At 46.3% G+C, this 24400-nt stretch overlaps 1 protein-coding gene across 40 annotated transcripts in view; it reads left to right on the plus strand.

Annotated features, from left to right (window-relative positions):
* Window positions 1-18503: 18503 nt before the first annotated feature.
* Window positions 18504-24400, plus strand: part of P4HA2 (prolyl 4-hydroxylase subunit alpha 2) — a 33382-nt gene continuing 27485 nt past the window's right edge. For 7 of the 40 annotated variants that reach the window (XM_070517443.1, XM_070517427.1, XM_070517419.1 and 4 more), the window contains exons 1-2: window positions 18509-18651; window positions 19161-19299. The gene's annotated coding sequence lies outside the window, so the exon portion shown is untranslated. Of the gene's footprint in view, window positions 18824-19126; window positions 19300-24400 lie in introns of all 40 variants that reach the window. The other 33 variants (XM_070517444.1, XM_070517428.1, XM_070517420.1 and 30 more) reach the window with 20 other exon arrangements.

Here is a 24400-nt window from a genome sequence, read left to right on the forward strand (position 1 = left end):
ATAAAATCTATTGATTAAAAGATTAAAAGGAAAAAAGGAACCCTGTGGTCATCTCAAAAGGCATTTGATAAAATTCAACAGCCATTCACAGCAAAAAGTTGGAAAACATGAAGAGAAGGAAAAATTCTTAACATTTTAAACAACATGTATTCACCAAAAGCCAATATTGGACTTAATACTCTAAAATTCCCATTAGCGTCCCTTTTACTGCCGTTGTGCAGGGCTTCTCTGGCAGTCCTGACTAGGACAATAAAGTGAAAAAAAGAAATAAAAATAAGTAAAAGAAATAAATTATAAATAGAAAGAGTCAAAATGATCATTATTAGCAGATGATATTATGACCACCCCTCCATAAAATCCAGAAGAATCAATTGAAAAATTATTATGACTAGTAAGGAGATCCAGTTAGAAGGAGCAGAATAAGATAAATACGTATATGTATATAGATTTGAATGGCTTTTAAAAGCGCTGTCACAACTAATTAGAAAATGTAATGAAAACAATTTACCATTCACAATAACAGTGACACATGAGAAATAGCTGGAAACTCACTCAGCACATGGAAGGCATATAAACTTTGCTCTAGGATACATATAAAATAATACAAAATAAATAGAGGCATATGTCGTGTTCCTGGAAAACTCAATATCTTAAATTTATTAATTGATAAATTCAATGCAATTCAGTCAAAATTCATTTGGGTAGGGGAATCAGCAAGATGATTCTAGGGATCAATGGAAAGAGTAAATAAGGACAAAAAAACCCCCAAAATCAGATCAAAAGACTAATAAGGTGAGATTTGCCCTATTGTCCTCAGAGTATGCAATAAAGCTAAAGTAATTAAGTGTGTAGTGGCAGCATAGGAAAAGACAAATATATCAATGGAACAAAAGAGAGTTCGTAGCATGTGATAAAAGAAATATCTTCATTCAGAGGATAAAGAGCAGATTATTCAATAAATCGTGCTGAGGCCATTTCTCATCTATACAAAAAAATATGGTTATAATCCTATATACTATATACTACTCCACACTATAAATGAATTCCAAATTGATTCTTGATCTGTTTCAGTTTTTCCAATGTGAGTGTTTTCATAAACTATTCATATACTTAAACTCAAAAAAGGGCTGGTAGAAAATATAGAGAGAGGGGGCTGGCCCGGTGGAGCTATGGTGAAGTTCGCACGTTCTGCTTCAGCAGCCTGGGGTTCGCCAGTTCGGATCCAGGGTGTGGACATGGCACTGCTTGGTAAGCTGTGCTGTGGTAGGTGTCCCACGTATAAAGTAGAGAAAGATGGGCACGGATGTTAGCTCAGGGCCAGTTTTCCTCAGTAAAAAAGAGGAGGATGGGCAGCAGATGTTAGCTCAGGGCTAATCTTCCTCCAAAAAAAAAATTTTTGTAATAAACGTCTTTTTCATCAAGATACTTTAAATATATTTTTCTGTTACATACAGAAAAAATGGAGAAATGTATTGTAAACTGTTTATAACTGTTATTGCTGGTGATAGTATTTTGGGAACTTTACATTTTCTAGGTTATGTATTTCTACACTATTTTAATTTTATATAAATAAATTTGTATTGTATTCAGAACTAGAAAAAAGAAGATAATAAAATGGAAAATAAAGACCAGAAGAAAAGGATAAGTACTGCTTCTTATATAAGAACTTTGTAATAACGTACTTCCATTTACCCCTCCCTTCCTTTATACTAGTGTTGTTGTACATTTACTTCTTGAAATGTCGTAAACTCCAAAACAATAGTTATGATTTTTGCTTTAAACAGTCAGTTGTCTTTTAAATAATTTAAGAAGCAAGAAAACATATTTTCTATTTACTTATTAAATTTACTGATAGTCTCTCTTCCTTTGTTTAGCTGAATTTCCATCAAGTATCATTTCCCTTTAGCCTTAAGAACGTCCTTTAACATTTCCGGTAGCACAGGTCCACTGGTGATGAATTTGCTCAACTTTTTTTTTTAATCCAAAAATATCTTTATTTCTCATTCCCTTCTTAAAAGGCAATTTCTCTGAATATAGAATTCTAGTCTGATATTTTTTCTCATAGCATATTTAATATATAATGTATCATTCCGTGTTTCCGTGTTTCCTGGCTTGCATTACGTCTGATGAGAGGTAAATGGTAATTCTTATCGTTGTTCCTCTTAATGTTCTTTCATTGTTTTTAAGGTGTTCTCTTTGATTTTAAAATATTTGACTATGATGTGCCTGGATGTGGTTTCCTTTGTATTTATCTTTCTTGGGGTTTTATAATCTTAAGTTTCTTGGGATGGTGAGCTAATAATTTTAAAAATCAAATTTAGAATTTTAGTCTCTATTTTTTTAAAAAAAACTTGCCTTAATCTCTCTCTCCCCTTTCTTTCCTCCTTATGTGTATTAGGTTGCTTGATATTGTTTCAAGGTCACTTCACTGATGCTCTGTTCGTTTTGTTTGTTTTTTTCAGTTCTTTTTCTTTCTATGTTTCCATTTAGATAGCTTCTATTGACTTGACTTCAAGTTCCTGAACTTTTCTTCTGCAGTGTCTGCTCTTAGGTCCACCTCGTAAAATTTTCATTTTGTATATTATATTTTTCAGTTCTAGAATTTCCATTTAGTTCTTTTCTATAGTTATTTCTTGGCTGAGGTGGTTCATCTGTTCATTTATTATGTCCATCTTACCATTAAAATTCTTGAACATACTTATAATAGCTGTTTTAAAGTCCTCATCTGCTAATTCCAATATCTGTGTTATCTCTGAATCTATTTCTATTCATTATTTTTCCTCCTGGTTATGAATATTATTTTCCTGCTTCTTCATATTTGTGGTAATATTTGATCGTATGTTGGGAATTGTGGAGGGCACATTGTTGAGAGTTTGGATTATGCTGTCTCCTTTACAGAATGTTGTTTGTCTTGTTAGGCAATAAATTTACTAGAGGTTTGATTTTATCCTGTTGAGGCTTGATTTTAGGCTTTGTTAGGGCAGGTGTAAAGCAGAGCATACTGTAGAGCTAGAGTAGCCCTATTCATAAAGTATAGACTTTTTAGATTTTATTTAAATGTTCATGATGTTCAGCAAGTTCTTTCCGCTCTGGCTGGCCAGAACAGGTCTCAGCACTGTGTGACCTCTGGAATCCCCATTTAGTTCACAGGCCTCATGGATTCTTGCCCTGCACGTGTGCAGTGTAGACAAAATCTCAGGGGACATCTATGCAGATTTCTAGAGCTCCTTCTCTATGCAGCTCCCTCCTCTTTGATACTCTGCCCCACAAATTCAGCCATCTCAACATCCTCTGTCTCTAACCTCTGCATCCTTCACCCGGTGAGACCATTGCTCTGTCTGGGCTCCACTTCTCTCTACCTTAGTTTGGGAAGTGCCCCAGGCAAAGAACTTTAGTGAATATGGAATTCACCTTGTGTGTTCCCCTTCTCTCAAGGATGAAGGCTATTTGATGTCCAATGCCTGTAATCAGTTGCTATAAATGTTTTATTGTTGTTTATAGTAGGGAAGTAAGTTTATTACCAATTACTTAGTCATGGTTGGAATCCAATAAAAGTTTAAAAGAAGAAAGGAAAGGAAAGGAAAATAGGGAGCCCTAATTCAGGATGTGGATCTGATGCCACATGTGTCTAAAAATCTAAGATTTAACATCTGGGCCAGTGGCTCCTACCCCTCTCCAGTTCTTTTTAATCTGGCATCAGATTGGACTGAATAAAACTTCCAGTTCTGGCCATGATGGTAGGTTGTATTGCAATAATCTTTTGGCCAAAAACTATAAAAATTGGACAAATATATAAAACAACTATTTGAGGGTATTGAAGAACAACAACTATAGGTAAGAATGGAAGAATTATAATCCTTGAGAAAAGGGAATACTGTGTAGCGAGTTCCACATTTACCGTGGCTTTTTCCCTGGGGGCATTTCCCATGTCACTGCAAGGAGCAATAAGGACCAAGCAGAAGGCAACAGTCTTGCCAGACAGAAGATACAGGGGTTGGAGTTCAGGGATGCCAAAGAGGCTGGAACTTGGAGGGAGGATGGATTATAGAAAGGAGGAAACTGAGAGGGAACCCAGTAATTTCATACAAATTCCTCTGAATTTATTGGCCTAGTTCTAAACAGCAGCTTGGAAGCTAAAGAATGGAGTGGAAATTTTAGCAGCTACAAAGTGCTAGGGACAGAAATAGGAATTCAGGTCCTGTGGAGGTGGAGACACCTTGGTAGACACCCAGGTTTTCAGCTAGGTCCTAAAAGAGTCATGCCTTAGGAGAGAGGGCCACATCCTAGGAGTAAGAATTCTGCACTAGGACAAAAAAAGTGAACTACACTAGGCAATACACAGCACAAAACTAAGACTTGACAGGAGTAAGGTGATCTATCAGCATCCTGCTTGCCGGATAACAACTTAATCCTCTTTTTCTGTATGAAGATAACATCACCCAGAGCCTTTCCAATTTTCATCAAAATGCATTTCATCCAATATAAAATTATGAGACATTCTAAAAAATAGGACCAAATGACTGAAAATCAAGAGAAAAAGCAAACAATGAAAATAGACCCGCAGGTGTTTCAGGAATGAGGGACTTCATATAATTATAATTAAAATATTCAAGAAGACAGAGGAAAAAGCTAAAGTAAACGAAAAGTTGGAGAACTTAAAAATAGAATTGCAATACATAAAAAAGAATCAAATGGACATATAGAACTGAAAAAAATATAATATCTGAAATTAAGAGCACATAATATAGGTTTAATAGCAGACTGGACATAGCAGAAGATAGGATAAGTGAACTATAAAATATCCAAACTGAAGCACACAGAGGAAAACAAAAGAAAAGAAAAAACAGAGGAGAGAATGAAACATATGTGGGACGTTGTCAAACATACTAATGTATGTTTAATTGGCATCCCAGAAAGAGATGATACAAAGAAACAAGGCAATATTAGAAGACATAATAGCGAAGAATTTTCCAAAACCAATAAAAGATATCAGCTCACAGATTCAAAAGGCCAAAAAAAAGAAAATCCCAAGTAGGGAAAATACAAAGAGAGCTACACATAGGCACATCATAGTCAAACTTTTGAAAAACAAAGAAAAAAGCTTAAAAGTAGTTAAAAGGGGATAAATAGGCATAGCACTTTCAATGAAATTGTTATAAGACTGTCGACTCTCTTATCAACAGAAATGGTGGAATTTGTGGACAGTGGAATGACATCTTTAAGTTGTAGAAAGAAAAAACCTACCAACACAGAATTCTTTACCCAGTAAAAATATCTTTCCAAATGAAGGGAAAATAAGGGCATTTTTGGCAAAACCAAGGCTGAATTTGTCACCAGTAGAACTTCACTATAAGAAATACTAAAGGAAAATAATCCCATATAGAAAGATGAAATTATAGGAAGAAATGAATAACATCAGAAAGGGCAACTATGTGGGTAAAATAAATGAATATTGACTTTATAAAATGACAATGTATCATTTTACAGTAATACATTAAGGAGTTTATGGCATATGTAGAATTAAAATATATGAAGACAATAGCACAAAGGGTGGAAGAGGGCTAAGTGGAGTTTCTCTGTGGAAAGTTTCTTGCGTTGTCCAGGCAATTATGAAAGTTCTAATTTAACATAGACTGTAATAAGTTAACTTTACTTATTGAGATCTCTAGGGAAACTTCTAGATGGATAAAAAAGAAATAAAAAGTTAATAGAGGAGAAAATGACAGAACAAACTCATGTATATGCAGTCCCCTGATTTAAAACAAAGACACCACTACATTTCAGTGAGATAAGGATGGTCTTTCCAATAAATAGCTCTGGGTCAATTGGGTATCCACCTGAACCTTGATTCCTCATTACACCACACACAAAAATTAATTCAAGATGGGTCATAGACCTAACTATGAAAGCTAAAACAATCTAACTTCTAAAAAAACCATTTGAGCATATTTTCATGATGTTTGCATAGGCAAAGATTTCTTAAATGGAACACAGAAAGCATTAACCAAAAAACAAAAGATTGGTAAATTGGATTTATAAAAGTTTAGAACTTTTGTTCATCAAAAGACACTACTGAGGGGATGAAAAATCTAGTCACAAACTGAGAGGGAATATTTGCAATATATATATCCAACAAAGGTCTTGTATCCAGAATATATGTAGATTCCTGCAAATCAGTAACAAAAATGCAGAAAACTCAAAAGAAAAATGGACAAAGAGGGGCTGGCTCGGTGATGCAGCAGTTAAGTTCGCATGTTCCACTTCTCGGCGACCCAGGGTTTGCCGGTTCGGATACCGAGTTTGAACATGGCACCGCTTGGCACGCCATGCTGTGATGGGCATCCCATATGTAAAATAGAGGAAGATGGGCATGGATGTTAGCTCAGGGCCAGTCTTCCTCAGCAACAAGAGGAAGATTGGCAGATGTTAGCTCAGGGCTAGTCTTCCTCCAAAAAGAAAAAAAAAAAGAAAGAAAGAAAAATGGACCAAGACTTGAACAGACATGTCATAAGAAATAACCAATATACATATGAAAAGGTGCTCAACATAATTAGTCATCAGGGAAATATTATTTAAAACTACAATGAGCTATCTCTACACACTCAACAGAATGACCCAAACTGAAAAGGCTAACAATACCAAATATTGGCAAAGTTATAGAGCAATTAGAACTCTCATATACTGCTGCTGGAAGTGTGATTTTGTGCAACCATCTAGAAAAATGGTTGGAAGTAACTAATATAGCTAAATATATGCATATCCTATGATCTAGCAATTCCACTCCTGGGATTATACTCTGCATAAATGTTTATTTCCACTAAAAGACATGTGCAAACATATACAAAGCAGCTTTATTTAATTTAATTTAATTTAATTTTGTTTTATTTTATTTTATTCTATTTTGTTTTATTTTTCCTTCTTCTCCCCAAAGCCCCCCAGCACATAGTTGCATATTTTAGTTGTGGGTCGTTCTAGTTGTAGCATGTGGGATGCTGCCTCAACATGGCCTGATGAGTGGTGCCATGTCCATGCCCAGGATCCAAATTGGCGAAACCCTGGGCCGCTGAAATGGAGCGCACGAACTTTTAACCATTCGGCCATGGGGCAGCCCGCAGCTTTATTTTTAAAATAACTCAAAACTGTGAACAACCTAAATGTCCACCAACAATAGTGTGGGTTAATTGTGGTATACTCAAATTATGGACTACTATACAGCCACAAAGTAGAATGATGTACTATCACAAACAGCAAGATGGATGGCTATCACAACCACAATGTTGAGTATAAGAAGAAGACACAGAAGAATGTTGTATAATTCCACTTTTATAAAGTTCAAAAATCTGACAAAAATAACCAAAGATGATAGAAGAAAGAATAGTGGTCAATTTGGGGAAGGTTTATTGACTATGATGGAGCACAAGGGAGCCTTCTGGTATTGTGGAAATAGTCTATATCTTGATCTAGGTAGTAGTTGCATGAATTTATATGTACGCAGAACACATTGAGCTATATATTAGGGTATGTGTAGTTTACTGAATGCTAATTATATCTTAATAACTAAGTTTTTAAACAAAAGTTTAAAATGGCACTAGCTATTCATGCCATTCCACCCCTGCTGGTGGGGGTCTGTGAAGTTCAAGTAGGAGATATTGGCTTTCCAGTGGATGGAATGAGGCCTTGCTTGGCTACCACAGGCCTCCATGTGAATTAGCTATCCCCTCATCCCAGCCTTTGCTCCTTCTGTCTCACAGACTCCCAACCCGCCCCCCGGCTGACTACTCATGGAGACCCGCGCCCCATCCTCTTCACCTGACTACTCAGCAAGTGAGATGCCCCTTCTGCAGAATCACAGTTCCTGGGATTCACTGTCAGTTTCCTCATTTGTGTCCCTGCCTTCCCTTTTCCCCCTCAAACAAAACCAAACCCGTAAGCTCCGTGGGGGCAGAGCTTTTGTCAGACTCATCTCTGTGTCTGTGTCCCTGGGCACCCAGGACTAGGCACAGAGTGGGTGTCAGTGAATGTTTATTGACTGGTTGAACACGGGCAACTGAAGGTGTAGAGGGTTCCTGAGGCTCCGCCTGAATGATCTAGTGTGGAGGACCTTCTAGAGCAGATGGGCCTGGCTGCCCCTCAGCATGGCCAGAGCAGCTCAAAGACAGTTCTGAGGCTAGATAGGTCGGTGAGCCAGGCCCTCAAGTGTTGGCTGCAGGCAACCTCCCCAAAGTCCATTTCCTCCTTCTGGCTGATCTTTTCTTGGTACTTTCCATTGGTTGAACCCAATCAGAAGTCACAGGGCAGGAAAACCTGTTGATGTCATCTATACAGGTCAGCAGCCAGAGGCACAGAACAGGGGGAATGGGGAAAGAGAGGAGAGGCTCTGAAGGGGCAAGCAGATACCTTCTGACATTGATGATGTCTGTCAAGTGTTAGGTTACACTTGGTAGAGGGAGAGTGCTCCGTACATTAGCTGCCCAACCACAGAAGCAGTTCAGAGCATCAGAGGAACCCAGATGAGGATGGCCCATTCCTGCTCCTCTGGCCCCTCTCCTCAAGGGGCTCATCTCAACAGGAGCCAGGATATTTATTTATGTGAGTCCTGTCAATGGCCTCTCACCTCCTTACCTAATTTCACTGCACTTCTAGCCTTTGTTTTTTCTTTAGGCCTACTGGCTCCTATGGCCTCAGCCTCCCCAAGGGTGCAAGTCAGCTTAGCTAGCTGTGAAGTGTCCTGGTCGCCCATGGCTGAGTAAGGGGTTTGGGACCCCACCCAACATCTTCCCTGCCTTCCCCACCACCAGAGGTCCCAGCATTGGAGTCATTCCCTATGACCTGGAAAACATCTCTGTCTGCCCCAGTTGCTCGTGCTGACACAGCTCCAGGCAAGGGTCCCAGCTAAACCTTGGAAGGTTGGAGGGGTAGGGCATGGTTTCAGGCCGAGAGGCTTTTTGAGCAAGACTGGGGCTGTGTCTTAAACTGGTGTTCCGTGGTAGACTCCATGCACCCTCTGCTGGCCATCCTCATTTTTGCAGATGCAGCTCTTTGGGCCGGACAGAAGCAGCAGAATGCTCCCAGAGGGTTCTGAGGCCCCATAGGTCTTTACCCAGTGACATGATAACTGCTGCTGTCCCAGTATAGAGTGTAGGAGAATCTCTGGTTTTAATGAGGGCAGGAGGTCAGCCTGACCTAGAGCTGTTGGGTGACTGTTGGGTGAGAGAGCATTGCTTGCTCCCAAAACTGCTGACACATGATAGTGTCTGTACTACTGTCCTACAGTGGCCCAGCCACTATAAGAATGCCACCTGTCCACCTTCACCACCTGAATTATTTACTCTTCAGCCAGAGAGACTCCCTGGCCAAGCTATCCCTGCTTCCCTGGGGGCTCTTATTCCTGCAGATGATGCAGGTGGACATCTTCCTGATTCCAAGCCTCAACTGGCTGGTACAGGGTCAGGGATAAGGTCGGATTCTGGTTCAAAGTCAACATCAGGTTCTGAGTCAGAGTCAAGGTTAAGGGCAGAGCTAAATACAGAGCACATAACTGCCTCCTCCTCATGTAAGAGGTCAAGTCTCATAAGTTTGTGCATGCACTCACATCCCTGCGTGCATGTGTGTGTGTGTTTGTGTGTCGAGTTGCTAAGGACCCTCCCACTAAAGGCTGTGGCAAAGCACTTCTGTCTTTCAGGCACTAGAGGCACAGGAATCATCAAGCTTCTCACGGGCTCATGCAAATGTAGAAAATGACAAAAAAGAAAATATAAATACTAAATGCTAGCAAATGTAACATTATTTCATGGAACCTAGTCAATTGTAGCTCAGGCATGTTCTTATTGGGCAAGTATAAAACGTGCTTATGTGGGATTTGGGTACATTGGCATATGTTTGATATGGGGTGAAGTAGTCAGGGCCTCTAGAAGAATGAGTGCCCTGGCCTCCCTGTGGTGGGTCAGAGTCCTGGGCAGTGTCTCACAAGGGCAGAGCACAGGGCTTACCAGCAAGTTTGGATGATGGTGTCTACTCAAGAGACTGGGGGAGAGTCAGAGCCAAAACCAGAGCTGATACAGGGCGGACAGTTCAGGCTGGGGGAGAGTCCCCAGGAGGGATTGGGGTCCTTGAGGTAGGCCTCATCCACACGGGCGACTCAGGCTCCTGTGATCATGTGGAGGTAAATGTACAAAATCATATATGATACCCCTTTTTTAACTCACTTTATTTCCACCCACTGGAGAACTGAGGGGGTGGGGATGGATGGATGCAAGTCCAGCAGAAGCACCGGAAGGTGGCCGTTGTCTTTCTGATCATGTTCCCCCAGCCAGGAGCCGGCAGGGCCGGATGGTTTGGTGGTTTGGACCCCGGGTGTGGACATGGCACCCCTTGGCAAGCCACACTGTGGTAGGCGTCCCACATACAAAGTAGAGGAAGATAGGCATGGTTGTTAGCTCAGGGCCAGTCTTCCTCAGTGAAAAGAGGAGGATCGGCTGCAATTTGCAATGAATATGCAAATCTACATTGTCTGTGATGTAAATAGAACCCCAGGCTTGCACAGAAAAGAACTTGCACAACTTGATTGGATAGAGTCACTCACAGATAGATTGACTGACACCCCTCTTACTCCAAAAAGGACATAAGGTGCCTTACAATCTGGATCACTATAGTAAGATGAAGCGTATTCATTTAGGGGCCGGCCCGGTGGCGCAGCAGTTAAGTTTGCATGCTCAGCTTTTCGGCGGCCTGGGGTTTGCCGGTTCAGATCCTGGGTGCAGACATGGCACCACTTGGCACGCCATGCTGTGGTAGGAGTCCCACATACAAAGTAGAGGAAGATGGGCACGGATGTTAGCTTGGGGCCAGTCTTCCTCAGCAAAAAGAGGAGGACTGGCAGTAGTTAGCTCAGGGCTAATCTTCCTCAAGGAAAAAAAAAGTGCATTCATTTAAAAATAGGAGGGGGAAATGAGGCACAGGGAAAGGAAGGGTGGTGTTAGTGAGTTAGTGCTGAAACCATCATTAAATGGGTGGTTACCTTATAGTGGAAGGAGTCTTATGATTGAGGAAACCAGACGCTGTGATTAGAATTCCATGTCAGTCTGAAAGCTCAAAGGATGCTTGTGTGTTCTCTGTGGGTAACCAACTCGCTCCCTATTCTTGTGTTGTCTGGGGGCTGACACTGATTTCCTTTAGCAGGGCCTGCTCTGGGGCAACAGGCTGAGGGAGCCAAGGGTGAAAAGACCTCGTTCTGGATAAGAAAAGTAGGACTCATCCCGAAGAGGAGTTCAGAATGGAGAGCAGAGTATTCAATAAATACTTGTTGAATAAATGAATAGGTGAATGAAATTAGCCCTTCCTATTTTACCTCTTTATTAATTCCTAAATCTAGCCACTTCTCTCTATATGCATTGCCATTCCCCAGTTCAGGTCACCATCAGCTGTCATCTAGACTCTGCACCAGCCCCGTCCCCAGTCATCTCCAGGCTCTGCTCCTCCTTCCCTGCCTCCCATACAGTAGACAGACAGGGTGCTTTTCCTAAATCCCAAATCAGATCCTGCACATCCCTGGCCTTCTCTCGGGGGTGGCTGCTACCTGTCTTCAGCATCACACCCAAACCCTTTTTGGTGGCCCGTGAGGTCTCTGGGACCTCTGCAGCCTCACCTCTCATTTCTTCCCTACCCTCTGCTCTACTAGCTTCCCAACATTTTGACAAGGCCTGAAAAAAATACTAAAACCACCGAACTTTCAGCCTTTTAAGCAGTAGCTAAGTCAGATGTGCAGTAGCTATCCCCAACCCTTACCTCATCCTCATCCATCCCTAATCCTCCCCCAGCCCCAATTTGGGCTCAAGCCTGGGGGAGGGGGAAGCTTCTATGTTGTAATAATAATAATTTACAGAAGTGTGCTTTGCACTGTATGCATCAAAACATCAAGATTTGTAAGTACCTTACCTAGCTAACTCCTGGCCCTCTGGGCATTTGCATCAGTCTGGAAGCTTCTTGCCCAAGATGGAAGTAGGGAGGGTGCAGTGAGGAGAGAAGCCAAAATCTAAGCCTGCTGTCTCTACCATGAGGGCCTGCCTTGCACCTGCTGGGTAATTACAGCTCCCAAAGACCCTGGGTTGCCTCTCTCCACCCTGTAATGACAGCCCAGCTTCTGCTGGCTCTTCTGTCTTGGGCTGCAGGGTTCCATGGGGGGAGGCCGCTGGGAGACAACTTGTAACCATTCTATGGGGCTTGCCTCATCTTTTGCATGCACCAAATGGACTCAGGGATTTTGTGGGGGGCACTCCCTGGGGACCCACTTGGCCCTGTCCAGGTTTGGGCCTGCAGCCTACTGGGGATTCTGCCAGATTCTCTTTCCCTTCCCCTGCGTTCTGCACCAGGCTGTAAAACCAGACTACCTGGGAGGCCCTATTTCTGAAGCAATTAGGCCACCACTAGGTGGCCCCACTCAAGCTGTACCTCCTGCCTTCTGTCACCAGCCTTGAGTCAAAGTTCTGGTTCGTTGGGACACACTTTGTCTTTCCTCAGTCCCTAAAGGGAGGAACCTGGAGAGGAGGACTGGACTGCTCCAACTCCATAAAGAGCCCAGTGGACTGCTCTATACTGAATGTGCTGATGGGTACAGATGTGTGTCAACATATACAATTCCCCACTCTGGGGAATTCCATGGAGGGACCAGGTGCTCTGGGCAGGCCTCCAGCTTCTGTGGTGGTTGCTAAGGGTCTGCAAGAGTCATCAGCAGTCAGGAAGGCCTCAGGGCCAAGCAGTGGAGCCTGCCCCCTCCCCTTCCCCAGGACAGGGATCACGGGTGAGTGGGGGAAGGCAGGGGGAGGGCAGGCTGGGGAGGCCTCTGTTTAGAGGGAAGGGCTGTACCCTACCCACCTTCCCATTCATCCAGTTACCTGTCCACCCAGCACAGATATTTTTGCCATTCCTTCTGGAGAGACATCAGATCTTTCCCTTGGGATGGGAGTGGTGAGCAGACAAGTCCAGCCTTCTTTGAAGAGCCATAGGCCAGGGATGTTGCTTGGGGACAGCATGGGGGTGGGGCCTCACTTGACAACACCCCTGGCCATGCTGGGGTCAAAGGTGGCAGTCCATATCTGATCCTGAGCTTGAGAAGGGTCCCTAAGACATGGACTAGGCAGGCAGAACCTCTTATCAGAAGCCTTCACCAGCTGGAAAGGGCTAGGCCTTTGCTTTCCTGGACAAATTTGCTGTGTGGGCCTCTGTTTACTTGCTAGTTTTCCCTGCTAGACGGAGCCACTTGGACATCCATGGTCCCTGAATCCCCAGCCAGGGCCTCAACTGGTGCCCAGCAAATGTTTGTGGAGTGAATGCATGAATGAACTCAATAGAGCCATTACTAGAAGCAAGGCGTGGTTTTGTTTACAAAACGGATTTGGGGAAAAGGAATGTGACATGGCTGTTGAGATGGTTGTTGATTCATTAAGTAACACACAATGGGTGTGCTTAATGAGGTTTGCTGGAGGCTACAATAGTGGAGGCGTGTCCATTTATTCCTTGTTCCTTCATTCATTCATGCAGTTTTGTGCTCCACTCCCTGTCCAGGTCCTGGGTACAGGCCATATGCTAAAGCTGATGCACAGGACAGAGGCAGTTGCCATCCCCAGGAAGGCAAAGTGACGAAGGAGGTAGACATGAATGAATGATGTCAGGTAGCATGAATGACATTCATCCATGTGGAACCATGGGGTCTATGCAGTGACCTGTCTCAGCCTGGGCCCAGAGAAGGCTTTTGGAGGGAACAACCTTTTGGGAGAGGGGTGTTGTAGGGTAGAAGAATGACACAGTCAAAGGCCAGGGAGCTGAAAAATCCCTGGGATGCTGGAGCACCAAGTTTGAGGCTACACAGGGTAAGAGAGGTCATCAGGGCTGGATAAAGGGGATTGGTAGCCTTGGTGAGATCTCTGTCTATCTTTGGGGCAGGGACACCTTTGAGGGGTTCTATATATGTAAATCACACGATCAGAATCTTTGTTAAAATATCACTCTGCCTGTGGAGGGATAGAGAGAGCTGAGTGGAAGCTGGGGCAAGGATGGATTGTCCAGGTGAGAGATGGTGGTGTCCTGAACTTGGGCTATGGCTGCAGGAATGGAGAGCAGTAAATGGATTGAGAGATCTACCAGGTAAGATCTGCAACGGGGGAATGTGGTGGGGAAGAAAATGGAAATAACTGAGAACTATTGATTTCATTTCCCAAGACACCGGAAATGCTGGACAGAAGCAGTTTGGGTGGTGTGGGGTAGGGTGTGGGGAGATAATGAGTTCACCTATCAAGTGGCCACAAAGCAAAGGCTATGTGGTCTGGAGTGGGCCTGGACTGGAGATTCAGAATTGATAGTCGTGGTTTTACATGGGCCCAGTAGCCCCCCCACCCCCAGTGTATGAAGGAATGTCAGGTGTAGTGAGTTGAATAGTGGCCCTTAAAAAGATATGTCCAAGTCCTAATACCTGGACCCTGTGAATGCGACCTTATTTGGAAAAAGGGACTTTGCAGATGTAATTGAGTTAAGGTTCATGAGATGAGGTCATCTTGATTACCTGGATGGGCTCTAAATCCAACGACAAGTATCTTTATAAGAGACAGAAGAGAAGATGCAGACACTGAGGAATGAGTGGGGTCCAGGACTCTGAGGCTCTGTGGAGGCCTTAATCAGGCCTTTGGCTACTGCTGTGTAGAGCAAGACATTAAGGAGACACTCATCCCTTCATGAAACCAGCAACTATTTACTGAGCCCAGTTCTATGGTAGGGGCTGCAGTTATGATAATGGACAAAAATGCACGTAGTTTATGTACTCCTGGAGCTCCCAGGCCAGTGGGGGGACAGACATTAATCAAACCATCATTCAACTACAGTCATTTGTCACTTAATGACAAGGATACATTCTGAGGCGATTTCATCATTGTGCAAACATCATAGAGTGTACTCACACAAACCTAGGTGGTATAGCCTAATATACATCTAGGCTATATGGCGCTAATCTTATGGCACCACTGTTGAATATGCAGTCCATTGTTGACTGAAACATCCTTGCGCAGTGCATGACTATATGTCAACTGTGGCAAGTGTTACAAAGCACATAGGGCATGAGAGGCTGTTATGGAAGGTTTTGACCTGGTTAGGGAAGAGTGGAAAATCCATTTGAGGGAATCTGAAGGATTTAATTGGGGAGGAGAGAAAATTTTCTTTTTTTCAAGATTGGCACCTGAGCTAACAACTGTTGCCAATCTTCTTTTCTTGCTTTCTTTTTTTTCTTTCTGCTTTTTCTCCCCAAATCCCCCCAGTACGTAGCTGTATATTTTAGTTGTGGGTTCTTCTAGTTGTGGCACGTGGGATGCTGCCTCAGAGTGGCCTGATGAGCGGTGCCAAGTCCGTGCCCAGGATCCAAACCAGCGAAACCCTGGGCTGCCGCAGCAGAGCGCACGAACTTAACCACTCGGCCACGGGGCCAGCCCCGAGAAAATTTTCTAGACAGAAGGAACAGCATGTGTAAAGGCTTAGGAGTGGGCTGGGAAGGGAGAATGGCCAATGAGAGAGACTGGATGAAGGTCAGTGTGGCTAGAGAAGAGAGCGAGGGCCACACCATGTGGGGCATTACAGACCATTTTTAGGATTTTTCCTAAGAACAATGCACTTTACTAAGCTGAGAGTGATGGGTTCAGATTTGCATTTTTGAGATCACTGTGGCTGCAGGGTGGAGGAGAGATGGGGGGAGTAAAAATGGAGGGGGGGCCAGCCAGTCAGGAAACTGTTGCAATCATTCAAGTGAAAGAGGATGGAGAGAAATGGATGGATTTGAGAGAGATTTAGGTGGTAGAATTAAATGGACATGGGATATGGAAGGATAGGGTCCAAGGGTGAGGCAGAGGGAAGTATGAGTCCCAGGCTTCTGGTTAGTTAACTGATGAGGGACGGCTCCTTCAATGAAGCAGGGATAAGGGAGGTGAAGGGCAGCAGGGAGAGAGCATGAACTCAGTGTTGGACATGTTGTGATTGAGGTGCTTGTGGACACTGAAGTGGAGATGTAGACTCAGCGGTCAGTTATATGAGTCTGGAGCTCAGAGTCAAGGCAGGTAGAGAGAGAAACTTGTGAGTCATCTGTGTACAGGAAGAAATTATAGAAAGGGAAGAGGAAAGTGAGTGCCTAGGCCTGCTTTGAGGAACCCTCTACCTTTACTGAGTAACAAGGAGAGGGAGAGAGGAGGATGTGCTGCGGGGCCTGGGCAGAGGTGGCCAGAGAGAATGCTAGAAACCAAGGGAAATGAGTGTTCCAGGGAGGCAGTGATCAAACGATGCTAGGGTGTCAACCGCTGCTGGGGGCTTCGGCAGATGAGGACTGAAGAGTGGCTGTCAAATTGAGGCTTGGAGCTTATAGACAGTTTATTGAGATCCAGTTTGGTGGTGTGAGGGGGCCAGAAGGCCCATTGCAGGGGCCTGAGGGGCAGGAAGGAGATGAGTACAAGGAGATAGACACCTCTTTCAGGGAATTTTGCTGTGGTTGAGAAGGAGAGAGACACTGCAATTGCTGGTGGGTTTGAAGGAGGGTTTTGTTGCCATAGTATAGGCTTGCACATATTTATACAGTAGTACCCCCTTATCTGCAAGGGGATACCTCCCAAGACCTCCAGTGGATGTCTTAAATCTTGGAGAGTACCGAACCCTATACATACCACATATATATACACTTTTTCCTATACACACACACCTATGATAAAGTTTAATTTATAAATTAGGCATAGTAAGAGATTAATAACAATAATAATAGAATAATTATAACAATATATTGTAATGAAAGTTACCATAGATCTTAGCAATCTCAGCAATTATTTTTCTTTCCTTATTACCTGAAAACTTTCACCTTTTCACTTAAAGGAAGCACTTTATGACTTTTCTTTGGCATATTCAAATTGCCAGCATCTCTACTCTTTCGCTTTGAGGCCATTTTTAAGTAAAATAAGGGTACTTGAACACAAGCACTACTATACCTCTACACTCCATCTGATAACTGAGATGGCTACTAAGTGACTAATGGGCAGGTAGGAGATACAGCGGACAAAGATAATGCTGGACAAAGGGATGATTTATTTCCCAGGTGGGATGGAGCAGGACAGCAAGATATTTCATTCACACTACTCAGAGTGGCACACAATTTAAAACTTATGAATTGCTTTTTTTTTAATTTTCCATTTAATATTTTTGGACAGGGGTTGACCACGAGTAACAGAAACCTCAGAAAGCAAAACTGCCGATAAGGGGGACTACTGTAGATGGAGGGACGGATCCAGCTGAGAAAGGGAGGTTGAACATTCAGGAGAGAAAAGGGATGATCTACAGGGCAAGCTCTTGAGAAGGGGGAGAGGATGGGAGGATCTGGGCAGACAAAGGGAGGCTCCTGTGGCATGACAGGATGTAGCAGATGCAGGAAGGTTTCTGTTTGGTTTTAGTTGAGTTCTGGCTGGTGGCTGACACAGGCCGGAACAGTGGCTCCTTCCTATTTTATGTGTGTCGTATTTCTCTAGTTGCGCTCGTGCCTTCCCCAGGTCTGGGCTGCCAGCCTGGACAGTGTGCCATAGAGAATATCCCTACACGGCTTGGGCGGAGGCTGGGCACCTCCCACTCTGGGCTAGCTCCCTGATGAGATTCTCAGACGTGTTTCCCCTCATTCATGACCAGGAAGGTTCACAGAGCAGGCGTGGGAACCTGCTTGGCCGCCAGTGCCTCCTCCAGCTCAGGCTGAGGTTTGCTACATCCTCCCAGAATGGACTGGCTGAATGAGTTCTCTACTGTCTTCGGCCAGTGTTGTATGGAAGAGTTTGGGCAAACCAGGGCTTGGCCCCAATGTGCACTCCTCCACCCCCCAACTCTTTGATGGGCTCCCTTCTCATCAACCCATCACCCACACATACATCACCAGAATGAGCTCCTGACTCAGGAGCTGGGGGCAGTCTGAATCCCTTTGGGAGCTTGGCCCTGGGGGGCGGGGGACCCCAGGTCCCTAGTCTTCTTCAGGGCCTTCTCCAAGGTCTGTCCCCTCCCGTGACACCTCGGCTCCTGGCCAGGGTAATCGCACCCCTCTGTAACCTGAGGGTAGTGAGGGTGGGGAGGGGGCAGTAGGAGCCCGTATACACGGCAGAACCACCGAGGAAATGGGCATGAAGGGAGGCCGGAGGAGTCCGTCAGCATTTGGGGACTCTCCCTCCCACAGCACTGGCGCCAGGAGCGCGTCGTGGGCCCTTCTCCCGCCGCCCAGGGACTGGGAGCAGGGCGGGGCGAGTCCCCCAGGTGGGAGCCGGGCGAGGGGAGGCGCGCGGCGTACGTGCGGGGAGCGGCGGGCGGCATGAAGGGCGCGGGCAGCCGGCTTCCCCCCGGCCTGAGGCGGCCTCCCGGCTCCCCCGCGGTCGGGCGGCCTGAACCTCCACAGGGTCGCTGGCGGTGGCGACCCCGGGCGGAGACTCTCCGGGCGCTGAGCCAGGGCCGGGCCGAGGCGGCCGGGGCGCGGGAGGTGGGGACGTGGCGGCGGCTCAAGCAGGCGGAGCCGGGCGGCGGAGGGAGGCGGAGCCGCCGAAGGAGGAGGCGCCAGCGGGCCGGGCACCGCCGCGGGAGGTTCTGGAAACGCCGGGAGCGGCGCGTGTCCAGGTGAGCGCCCCGCCTGCTCCGCCGCCGCTCCCCCGCGGGGCTCGGGTGCGGGCTGGGGTCGCGGGGTCGGGGGTCGCGCCGCCCGCAGCCCCGCGCTCTCCGCCTCGTGTCTACACCCGTCTGGGTTCCTGTCCTGTCGCCTGCGTCCCCTCCCCGAGCTCAGGGTGGTGAGGTCAGCGGCGCCCTTCCTGCCGGTCCCTTCGGCGGCCGCGCCGGCCCGGGAACTTGGCCGCCCTGCCGTGTCAGGCTCCCGGGAAGGACGGCCTGGCCTCGGGGGCTGCCGGAGCGTGGCGGCCGGGTCGGGGGTGGGGGGGGGGGCGCGGCGGGTGGGGCAGGCCCTGAGGGGCCGCTTAATGTTAGTGAGGTCCACTTTCCTCTCTCCAAAGGACTGCGAGTCTGTGGCCTTGTCCGGGCAGGGTCCAGCTTGGTGCCCATAAAGACGGGCTGTTGGGTGAGAAAGTTTTTTTCCCTCCAGACATCCCTTTCGAACCAGGGTGGTTTTTCCTCAGCAGCTGCAGAGACCTGTGGTAACTAGTTAACTAATCCAACAAACGGACCCTTCTGTGTGTCAGAAACTGCAAAGAATTGCTAGCCCAAGTGGGGCAGACGGACTGGAAGACCGGGAAAGTCCAGGCCCCAGGCAGTGTGGTGAGTGATGTGTTGGGAGGGAGCCCCGGGCGGTGGATACTTAGTAGAGGACAGGATGCTTCAGGCCAGAGGGTTTCCGGGAGGAGGTAACCCATGAGCTGGAGTGGTCAGATGAAGGCTGAATAAAGGATAACCTAGAGAGAGGCACAGCCTGCGTGAATGGCAGCAGACCTGGGCACTCTAGTGGAAGCAAGGTAGTGGGAGAAGGGACACCTCAGAGGATAGCTGCCCATGGACCTGTGCGCAGGAGCTTCAAGTGAGAGGACAGTACCTGGTACTGTGCCCTGCGTGTGGAGGGTGCTCAGTGAACCCTTGCAGCATGAGTGTGGATCAGGGCACTTCCTACTTCGGCACAGCATAGGTGGGCCCCTGGCCTCCGTATTCTAATCTGATACCTTTAAGATGGTGTAGAAGAACATTAGAGTCTGTCCCAAGACTGAGACTAGTCTTAAGTGTCTTCCACTGTAGAGTGACACCTAAGGCTTGTGCTTCTTGATGTAAACCATCTGAGGCCTGACAGCCTCAGCTCTCTTGCAGGAGATCCTGGCCCTGAGAGCAAGGGTTGGGGGACATCACTTTGTAGTGAGGCCATTGTCAAATGTCCCAGATTTTGCAGAGATCCACTCTCCACCTGATAATTTATAGAATGTTCTCGCAGGCTGCTGCCTCTTAGCCTGTATCACATCTGGGGCAACAGGTTCCGTGATTTAGTTCTCTGCTAAACGTCCTTTGTCTTGTGCTTAAACTGCTCCTGAAGTGTCCAGGGTGCAGTCTTTCACTGTAGTTCTGGGCTTCAGGGCCCAGCCTCTCTGTTTACTTCTCCTCATGTGTTTGGGCTTTGAATCCTTTTCTTCTGGGGCCTTCTTTTTCTCTGACAGCCAAGGAAGCCACGTAGCAAGGATGGAGTGAGTTGGCTGGGGGCCTTATCCCAGAGATGCTGTCATACTGGGCCACTCTAGTTCTCTTGAGAGCTCAGCAGGCAGACATGCTGATGACTAGGCATTGTCTTTGGCCTGTGATAGGCCCTTTTACCCTGTCACAGGCTCTGAAATGGGGTGCCTGGGAGAGTGCTTACTTTGCCACTGGTTTAGCTTGGCCAGAGCTGATCTCTGTTCATTCCTTGAGTACCTCCTGTGTGCCTGGCTTCTGCTTAGAGTGTGCCTGGGGCTGGAATGAGGAAGGAGGGAGAGGAGGAGGCGCTGTCCTTGCCCTTGGCTAGCTCATAATCTCTCTGAGATTGCTGCTTCACATTGGCAGTTTGCCATGAGCTAGGGGAGGAGCTCAGAGTGTGAGTGCTTATCAGAAGGAGAGACTGCGTGGGTGCAGCCCTGAGGGATGATTTGGGTGAAGGAATCTGGGATCTATTCATTTCCTGATAGAACCTCCCTTTTTGACTCTGCCCTCCCACATCCTTGGGAGGGTCTGAGGCTGGCTGCGAGACTTTGGCCGATTCATGGCCCTGCTGGCTGATAGTGTGCATTGGGCTGGTGGGTGTGTCCTTGGCTCCTGGGATCTGTCAAGAGTTTAATTTTATGCAGATGGAGTTTGGCAGGAAATGCAGTGATGCAGGCACGTGCAAGCCCAGACGGAATGCTGGAGCAAGAGTTAAATTTTGAAAAAGTTGCTCGAATCTAGCAATTTGGGCTTTTGAAGTGCCCCGGGGTGGAACATCAGCCTGTCCTAGAGCAGAGAGGGCTGGTGGCTCCTGTGGTCTCTGGGGTTTGTGCTGGGGATATGGAATGAGGGATATAGTTTTTATTCTCACGAGGAGCAGAGGGGAATGAAAAGTTGGCTAGACTTCTTGGAGTCCTAGGAGACAGTTTTTATTCAAATGGTATCATTGTATGGCAGAGAATTAAATGTTTGGGTAGTGCGTTCTCCAGCTCAGAAAGGATCTGTCTGAGCCTTGGTCACAGACCAGCATCTGCTCTATACCTTTCAGGAAGTGCTTGCTAGAATGTAGCTTGCTCTGTACCTGGCACTCCTGAGGGCCAGGGTGTGGCCAAGATCCTGAGGGTGGTACTTGTAGGAACTTAGAGGGAGCAGATTACAGGCATAGAAATCCTAGAGTATTGGTCCAGTGCCCTGCCTTTTGCAAGAGAACTTTTCTTCATTGGTGAACTTCAGAGCCAGTGATGCCCAGTTCCAGGGTTATTTCCCGATGGTCAGTGTGCTGCATTATGCCTGACCGTACTGTCTTCTAAGTTTATGTTTCATCTTTTTGGGCACTCCTGGAATGTGGAGCTTGCCCAATTTATGCCTTGCTTTCCTTTTCACTGTCCCCTAGACTGGACCTTCTTCCTCTCCAGGGATTAGCTGGGCAGGTGGCCGCTTCAGATCTACTGATGTTCCTCCAGTACTCTTGGTGCTAGTGACTGGTATAAGTTGTGCCTGGCACTGGGCTGCCCACTGACATCTGTCATCTCATTCAATCCTTACAACAGCCCTATAAGAAGTAGGTTCTAATATTATCACCATTATATAGATGGGAAAACTGAGGCTCAGAGAGACTTGTAATTTGTGTAAGGTCACAAAAGCCAGGAAGTGATGGTGGAGCTGAGATTTAACTCTGGGACTGTCTGACCCCAGGGTGGATGTGCTTGCCTACTGGACTGTGTTGCCTTGCCCTGAGCTAGTCTGGTTGGTCATTTGTGAGTGCTGTGATGTCTGGAGCAGGAGTGACTGCTCACCTGAACTCAAGGCACCATCTTTCCTGTCTTCTGGGTCCATGTTGCTGTCTGCCTTCTGGTGCCCTCTAGCCATGGATGTCGTGAAGCGGCTTTGTGAACCACCATAAAGTCTTTGACCTAGACAGGCAAAATGAGACTCCTCCTTTTGGGAGGCCCTTGTGCTGTAAGACAGCAGATGTGACTGAGTAGGACTGAATGGCAGCAATTCTAGTGGCAAGTATGTTTTGGATTTGAGTCTTGGTTCTGCCATTGATTTGTTGTAGCATGTCAAGTGTGCAGGAAACCCTCTCTCAGCCTCAGTTACCTATCTTATATATTTATATCTGAAATGGAGATAATTATCTAGTTTACAAGGTTTTGATGAGGATTAGATGGTAGAAATGAAAGATTTTTGGAAACATAAATAGTGGTTATCTTAGCCTAGTTCCCAGAAAACAGAGCCCAAGGCAGAGCTTAAGTGCTTAATGCTTTATTGAAGGTGCAATTGCAGGGCAGCAAGGGAAAGGCAAACGAAAAATGAGGTAGAGAAGGATAGGAAGCAAATAAAAGGTGGTGCTTTAGCAAGCTGGCCAGTCTGCATAGTGATACACTGGTTGTTCAGCTGTACAGGACATCTCTGGGCAAGCTCTACAGAAACTCCATGCCACAGAGCAGTTTCTTAGTGGAGGCCTGAGGAGGGAATTTATCTGCTGACGTCCTCTTGTCTTCTGTTCTTCATTGGTCAGAGTTGCCTCGTGAGACGTTAACTCCCCCTTACTCCTCTGTTGTACTACCAGGGCCCTCCAGAAGTCACTGGGGAGGCCTGTGTGGCACCTCACTGGAGTATGGAAGTAGTGGGAGGAGCCACAGATTTGGGGTCTGCACAGCCTCCTCTCCTGGGTCTGAGCCAGAGGAAGTGGCCCAGGGCCCAGGAGACAGGTGAGGCCAAGAGAGTATGAGGTGGTGTACATCAGATGCATCTAATATGGTGGTGTGTGGATTTCGTCCTCGTGTGTACTTCCTTCTTGTGAATTAGTCTCACCTAGACTGCCAAGTCTCTGCCAAGACTGTGACTGAAAACCCAATGTGGCTTTTGCATGTCATTGTTTACAGCCTTCTCTGCTACTTCATTGCCTAGTTACTGAAGCAGGAGACTTTGTGGTTTTGATGGTACCCAAGTGGGAAGTACAAATCAACGTTTTCATGTACCAGCTAGGGAAAGTATAAGGATAGATACAGATGAACATCTAGGCTTCATTAGGTTCTCAGTGAAGGAGAATATTTTTCATGTGAGGTAGTCGTTGAAGATATGAAACCTGGAGTCATGAGAGAGTGCTGGAGAGGGTGGTAGGGCCAGGTCATGCAGAGTCAAAAAGGCCCTTAGGACTAAGGAGTTTGGACTTTATCCTGAGGGCAGTGGAGAGCCTTTCGAGGGTTCTTAGGGAGAAAGAGACCAAACGAGGGTCTGTAGTGAGCCATGCTGGCCACTTTGTAGAGCAGAGCTGGGAGGGAGGTGAGATGAGAGACCAGTGCACACAGGGGCCAGGATGGCTGCAGGAGGGAATTAGGTGTGATGACTCCGACCAGGATGATGACTGAGGCATGATATCAGGTAAGGAGAGTTGGGTGCCTCCCATCTTTCCCTGGGGTGCCAGTGACAGCCGCTTGTGGACCTGAATGAACATCCATGTGCTTAGGTGGCAAGGTCTCCTGGAGCCTCTGCACAATTCCTCCTGGGTTGAGCACACAGATCCTCTTGGCTCTGCCATACCAGATTTGGCCACACCACTGAGAGGCAGGGCCGCTGGGGGGAGCCCTGTGCAGGCAGGTTTTGCCCCTTCACAGAAGGCAGGCCACCTCTTGTAACTGCCAAGCAAGACTTGTTTGTTCTCAGCAAACCCATGTTCTGTCTCTAGGCTGTTAAATGCATTGTTAAAACTCAAGCTGTTGCATTTGGGTTGCAGCTGGGAGCTTGGCAGAAGTTCCTGCCTGATGAGGTAGGGGAGAAGCTAAGGACACTGCTGGTTTGCAGCTGGAAACATCTTTTCATGGCCATTTGGCCAGGTTGTAAATGTCCTTTCCAAAGAGCAGGCTTGTTGGGGCCTCTGATTGTATGTCTTGGAATTGCCCTATGCTTAGAAACAGTGCCGGTCACCTGGTGGGTGAATCACTGTTGCTGGCTTGTTGGCAGGCTTCGGAGGACCTCCCTGTGGGGATCCAAACTCTGGCTGCTGGGGCTGCTTTGGAGTCCATTTGAGAGGGCCTTCTTTGTTTTCTTTTCATTTTAAGCATATTATAAAATATATTTTATTTAATTAATTTATTTTTTGAGGAAGATTAGCCCTGAGCTAACTGCTGCCAATCCTCCTCTTTTTGCTGAGGAAGGCTGGCCTTGAGCTAACATCCGTGCCCATCTTCCTCTATTTTATATG

The sequence above is a fragment of the Equus asinus genome, chromosome 9 (genome assembly GCF_041296235.1).
Source record: "Equus asinus isolate D_3611 breed Donkey chromosome 9, EquAss-T2T_v2, whole genome shotgun sequence".
Lineage (NCBI taxonomy): Eukaryota > Metazoa > Chordata > Mammalia > Perissodactyla > Equidae > Equus > Equus asinus.